The sequence below is a fragment of the Mytilus galloprovincialis genome, chromosome 7, assembly GCF_965363235.1.
Source record: "Mytilus galloprovincialis chromosome 7, xbMytGall1.hap1.1, whole genome shotgun sequence".
NCBI classification, from domain to species: Eukaryota; Metazoa; Mollusca; class Bivalvia; order Mytilida; family Mytilidae; genus Mytilus; species Mytilus galloprovincialis.
Window position 1 is genome coordinate 34,010,843 of NC_134844.1, and position 6,491 is coordinate 34,017,333.

General features: G+C 31.7%; 1 protein-coding gene across 30 annotated transcripts in view; it reads right to left on the reverse strand.

The window, feature by feature from the left end:
* The window catches only part of LOC143082833 (uncharacterized), an 85,809-nt gene extending 79,318 nt beyond the window's left edge, over positions 1 to 6,491 (reverse strand). For 23 of the 30 annotated variants that reach the window (XR_012980481.1, XM_076258743.1, XM_076258740.1 and 20 more), the window contains exon 1: positions 6,312 to 6,470. The gene's annotated coding sequence lies outside the window, so the exon portion shown is untranslated. Of the gene's footprint in view, positions 1 to 6,311 lie in introns of all 30 variants that reach the window. The other 7 variants (XM_076258723.1, XM_076258719.1, XM_076258721.1 and 4 more) reach the window with 5 other exon arrangements.

The window sequence follows — 6,491 nt, forward strand, 5'->3', positions numbered from 1 at the left end:
TAATCCAAACGTTAACAAGCTGAATCCTGATAGTAACGACGAAATCCACAAAAATTTGGTTTCCCACGAAAAATAATGAATCCCCTCTTATATGCAGACCTTGGCAAAAACAACTCTGCATTATGCAATTTTAATTTTAGTTATCTTACATTTACTGATAGAATCAAAATTTGATGCTTCATTTTGATTTTAAAAGGGTTTTTGATTTATTAAATTTTAATAAATGCTCATTTTAAATCGGAATGATGATTAAGTGAGTTTACCATGACTCATTTCTGATATGAAAGGAGTCACTAGAAATTTAATAATGTCATTAAATGACGTTTTATCTATTTCATGAATAACATTAGTTTGATACCCTTCCAACATTGTTAATAAATACATCTCATTTGCATAATTCACCAAATCAATAGATATCTTCTGGAATTTGAATGGTAAAAAATAATATTAATAATTTTTTATTACTTAGCCTATAACTGTAAATAAAACTAGAGGCTCTAAAGAGCCGGTGTCGCTCACCTTGGTCTATGTGCATATTCAACAACGGACACTCTCCAACATTGTAGCTAGACAAGAATAGAATTCATGAAAAAATCAGTTTAGATTGCTTATCATTTAGCCAGTTTAGTTTCTCTCTAACTTCTTCAGTTTTTGGTCAATACACAAAAGAGGATAAGGCTGGCAGGGCCAACCGACACATTTTTTAAACTAGATACCCTAATGATGATTGTGGACAAGTTTGGTTAAATTTGTCTTACTAGTTTCAGAGAAAAGATTTTAGTAACAATGACAAAAATTTAAGAAAAATTGTAAAAAATTGACTTTAAAAAGGGCAATAACTCCTTAAGGGGTCAACTGACAATTTTGGTCATGTTGACTTATTTGTAGATCTTACTTTGCTGAACATTATTGCTGTTTACAGTTTATCTCTCTCTATAATAATATTCAAGATAATAACAAAAAACTGCAAAATTTCCTTAAAATTGCCAATTCAGGGGCAGCAACCCAACAACCGGTTGTCCAATTCGTCTGAAAATTTCAGGGCAGATAGATCTTGACTTGAATAACAATTTAACCCCATGTCAGATTTGCTCTAAATGCTCTGGTTTCAGAGTTATAAGCCAAAATCTTCATTTTACCCCTATGTTCTATTTTTAGCCATGGCAGTCGTCTTGGTTGGTTGGCCGGGTCACCGAACACATTTTTTAAACCAGATACCCCAATAATGATTGTGGCCAAGTTTGGATAAATTTGGCCCAGTAGTTTTAGAGGGGAAGATTTTTGTAAAAGTTAACGACGACAGACGCCAAGTGATGAGAAAAGCTCACTTGGCCCTTTGGGCCAGGTGAGCTTAAAATGGAAACAAAACAGAATTTGAATGGGATCAAAAATAAAGAAAATTAGTCTTTAAAGGGGATCGGGAGTATTCGACTGCACATAATTTCATGCATGAATGACAATGCACATGAAAAGTATGTGTTGTAAATTTGATATTATTTTTTTAATTTAATATTTTTATTGATTAGAAATGTTAAATCATTGTAGTTACATTGTATGTCACTAAAAGAATATTATGTGTATCTGTGAAAGGCTCAAAATGACATTTCACCCATTTTCACCATTTTCCCGCCAAAATTTGGGTTTTAAGGCAAAATATTTTTTTTTCCTTATCTGTGACCTATGTTTTTTATTTGCGCATTCTTTGAAGCTATATGTCAGCTTTCTAAATTACAATTTTGGTGTCATAGAACGTTCTTTTGATATTCCGATAAAAATATGTCAACCCCTTTTTTCCCCTATCCTTTCATTGAAAAATGGTCCCTTTTACACACCTATTTAAAAGTAAAATTTGAGCTTAAATGTTCCGTGACCCACTATTTTTTTCAACCAATTTGATTCTGTAAAGAATAAAATAACAAAAATATACGGCACTTCTGATAGAAACTTTGAATAGGCCAGAGCCACCTTAAATGGAATTTTATTTTGGTATTGGAATTTGCAGTAAAATGTCACTGGCCTTGGGTGTTTGGAATCTCTCGCCTTGGGCGGGCTAGAGATCACAGTGATCGGGAAGGACGGTCGCCCTACGCCTATTTATAAGAAATGGCGCATACAGTGACAAATGTAAGCACCCACATTTTTCACTTTGTTTGACTCACTTTCGAAACGTTTAGATATCGTCAAATGGATTTCTGATCCTGTTCCGTGCTGCTATGTGTGTGTACACAACTGTGTAATGTTCCTCCAATAGGAGCACCTATATATTTTTGGGACGTCTTGGGTGTTTTCCTATGATAATAGAACCATGCGGTTCAGCGTCTCGGGTGTTTTCCTACGGTAATAATAGAACCATGCGGTCTAACTAATAACCCCAACAAACGTAATTTACCATGATTCATTATATAATTTTTTATAAACCACTTTAAATTTGTGAAATTTGGCTAGTACAGACGAGATTTCACTAATAATAATCTCATTTAGTTTAGCTTGCAATTAAATAGATTGAAAAACCCCAAAGATTTTTTATGAATATAGTTTTTCTCTATAAAAGATGCTTAAAGGGATAATTCGCGATTTTTCACTTTTTATCTTATTATGTTCATAATACCATAAAAAACATATTCACCAAGTTTTATTTTGATATGAAAAGTAATAAAGAAGAAAATTGGAAATTATTAATTTTATTTCTTCAAACTTCCTGACTTATGTGACGTAGTTTAAGTCTTTAAGCATGCCGGGAGTGAAATTAATCTCATTTAAGTCTTGTTCGTTAACCATATAATAACGCTATTTAAAGCGCATCGACGACTTTTGGTGTAGCTATTAACCAACGAAAAATAAGTGATAGCCACGCAACTTTTAAAAGTAGATTGTAGGGTTTATGTGTGGATTTTTTTTATACAAATTTTAGTAATAAAGTAAATAATACAATAGAACATTTTTGTGATTTTTTTTCTGCAAATACTTTAAACAAACATAGAAAACTGACATGATCGATAGTGTATTAAAAAAATACATGTTTGTATTCTGACCTTTTTGCTTCATTCCATTGCTTGTGGAAATAAAATATGTATTGTTTTGTGACACTGAGTGAATGTTGAATGCGTAGTTAAACTCAAGGTAATTAAAAGATTAGCATTATGTAATTCTAATCTTTGATCTTCATGCAGTGAAATCTAGGCGTCACGGGTTCATCATCTTAGGTGTGAACAACATTTCGTATTACACAGGTATGAATGACAGAGTTTGATATACGGGAGTCAGTTTATAGTTTTAGACACAGAAATGTAAGAAAAAGAAATAAAATTAATTTACGGGAGTACTAAGGTCGCACAATAACTGGATAGCTGTTGTATATTTTTATATATTTATCATATTAAAGCTCTCTTTTAAATGAATTTTGACTTCTGATTACTTTTGTAACGATAAAATACTGAATTATTTTGATTGAATAAATATATATATATATAAATAGCCTTCTAAACACAAGTGTATGAACTAAAAATTGTTCTATTTTAAATTAGAATCGGCAACCTTTAATATTTCAAACAGATCGTTAACAATTGCAATTATATAATTTAGTCCATCCAAAGCGATCTTTATTTATCTATTTAGGAATTAATGTTCTCATCAAAATATTTTAAATCTCACAACGCATGAATCCTTCAGCTATTTGAAGAAAAAAAATGTTTAAAAAATTGACAGGAAATTTAAGGATCGTCTTGGAATGGTATCGAAAAATTACGAACAGATATTATTTTCAAGTGTGAAAAACATCAACCAAATTTATCATAATCGGGAATGTCCTTATTAAAATAGTCTTCGTCTCACACTTGAGCCAACGATGTTTAAAAAAAAAAGACAGAACAAATTTATGTCATCTTTCCATATTTTTGAATGTAATTATAAGTCTGTTTAAACTGGCAAGAAAACTCCTAAAGTGGACAAGCAGTTTATTCTTTAAATTGTTGTCATTGAATATCAAGAAAGAAAAATAAATCCCGAAATTGATTTGAAACTTTAATACTCAATAGTTTTACTGGAAAATATTCACATCCCTTTGGGATTTTTAGTGTACGTCCAGTTGCATATAAATTACATGCATGTCGGAACAATTGTGATGATGACGAATTTCTTCCTTTATTCGAGAACAATCTAATTGATATATAAATCTGTGATTTTACTATGTCCATAACTTCGATGAACCAAAGCAAGTTATATATCGACCTGTATTTAAATCAAATTGGTTCTCTTCTTCTTTAGGTATACAATAGTTTATTGACATTCGATGATTACATAACTGTCAGCATACGTGGACTAGTCTATTTACAAAACTTTTACCTCAATTTACACAAAATGTATGTTTCTTTCTTATGTTCAATGTATACATTTATATATTTTAAATTGCGCTATAGTTTCGTAATTTTCTATCCAGGCGTATGAACGAATCGTCGACAAGTGCGTACATTTTTTTAAATCAATATTTCTGGTATGTTCCAATATGTCCTTCACTTATATTACATTTTCCCAAATTTACCCTTGGAAAAAATATGTAAAAAGATTTTTATTTCAACAATTTTTTTTGGGGGGGTATTATTTATATTTTTATAAATAATATTCTTTACACCAGAAATGTTATTTATAAACAAGCGTATGAGTTTAGTAATGACTAGTATATTATATCACTTTCGGACACGCAAGACAGAGATGTATATTATACACCTGATAGTTCAAAATGGAAAGTTTTTAGTTATCGGCCGTGTACACTGATCAATACCTTCACAAGTGAAACGATGCACGAACTTGCAAGCCTAACAGGAAATCGCTTGAATACCTGGACGTGTCACCTCACACCCCTCACAATACCTTTGGGAGTAATACCTTTAGCCATGCTGGTGGTGGTGAACAGGTGAAGATCCGAATTTATTTTAATAAAGTTTATTACTTTAAAGAATTATGAACAAATTAGATTTTCGAAAACAATTTTCACGGAACACTTATTTATGATTTGAACTTTGACTTTTTAACTAATTCCAATATTAACAGTTTAAAAATAACAGACCATGGTTATTTAAAAAAATATAAGAACATTTTCCGTATCAAGTTAGTTATTTGGATAAAACAACAGTACGATTGACAAGATATCGACAAGCAATTACGACTACATCGGTTACTGTAGTTTTGGTCCTTTGTGGTTTATAGACATGTAGTGGTTTTTAAACGGACAAGGTGTCAAAATGGCGGCACGCAGAGGATTGATACTCGAAATTTAAAATCGATGGTGATCTCTTATCTAGCAAAATAAAACTTTAATATCTACGAAGTTGAGTTTTTTTACACAGAATGGACATAATATCAATTTTTGATTTTTTTGCGAAGTTTCCCTTTAACTGTCCTTGTCATTTTTTGGTCTTTCGCTCGATTTGACATTTTGTAAACATGACTTCAGCGAATTGTTGTTTTATTCTATGAATTAATAGTACTCTCTACTGTTATTCTTGTCACCGTGATGAAGTTATAAAAAATAATACAAGAAGTGCAAAGGAAATGCCTGAAATGTCCTCTAATACGGAGCGCCTGGAGTAAGTATGGTATCGACAAAGACCCAAATTTAATGTACAAAATAAACATGAACAAGGCAACAGTACCAGTTTAAACATTGTAAATAAAGGTTAACTTAATTATTGTCCGGTTTGGAAGAAGTTATTGTATATTCATTGAAATTGAAATTACAAAATCACAGGAACAATATCATGCTATTATTTAAAATCATAAACATATTAAAGGTATTTTTGCCAAAATATACTGCATGATACTTTTTTTTTTTTTTTAACAGAGCTCAATTCAAATAAAATTTATTTTTGAGGGGCCCTGCCATAGTGAGAAAACCTTCCAGATCACTGGATCATAGAAACACAACATAGATAACTTGGAAAATTGGACAGTGCATTCAACATCTGTCAAAATGTGAAAGAGTCTTATAAAGCAAAGAGACAAATGCCAGTTCTAAAAAGGCAAAACAAATCAGTGAAGTTTTTCACTCCCCCTTTTCATTAACTTTTGGTCTACCAACAATGAATTACAATAAAATAACTATGTTATTCGGATAGCAAACATTTATCATAGTTGTTATTGTCATCTTATAATATGGACACATAATTTTAACTTTCACATAATTTTGCCCCACATTTCCTCCGGAAATATGGCGGATAAACACAAAGCATTTTTGACAATATTAACACAGGTTCAACGGTCCAGCCGTTTGCATGCATTTACAACATAAGTCGACAGAAATATGTGTGAATACTTACAAATATTATGCTTTAAGAAGTGCAATTTTGTTCAAGTTAGTAATTTAAAGTGTAATTTGCAACTGCGGGTTCAATGAGTTGTGGCCATTTTCTCTTCTCGCCTGTGTTCTGACTCGATATCGATTGGTCCAGGGTCTTCTTTGTCGGCGGGCACCTGCGCAGGGCTCATGCGCATCCATG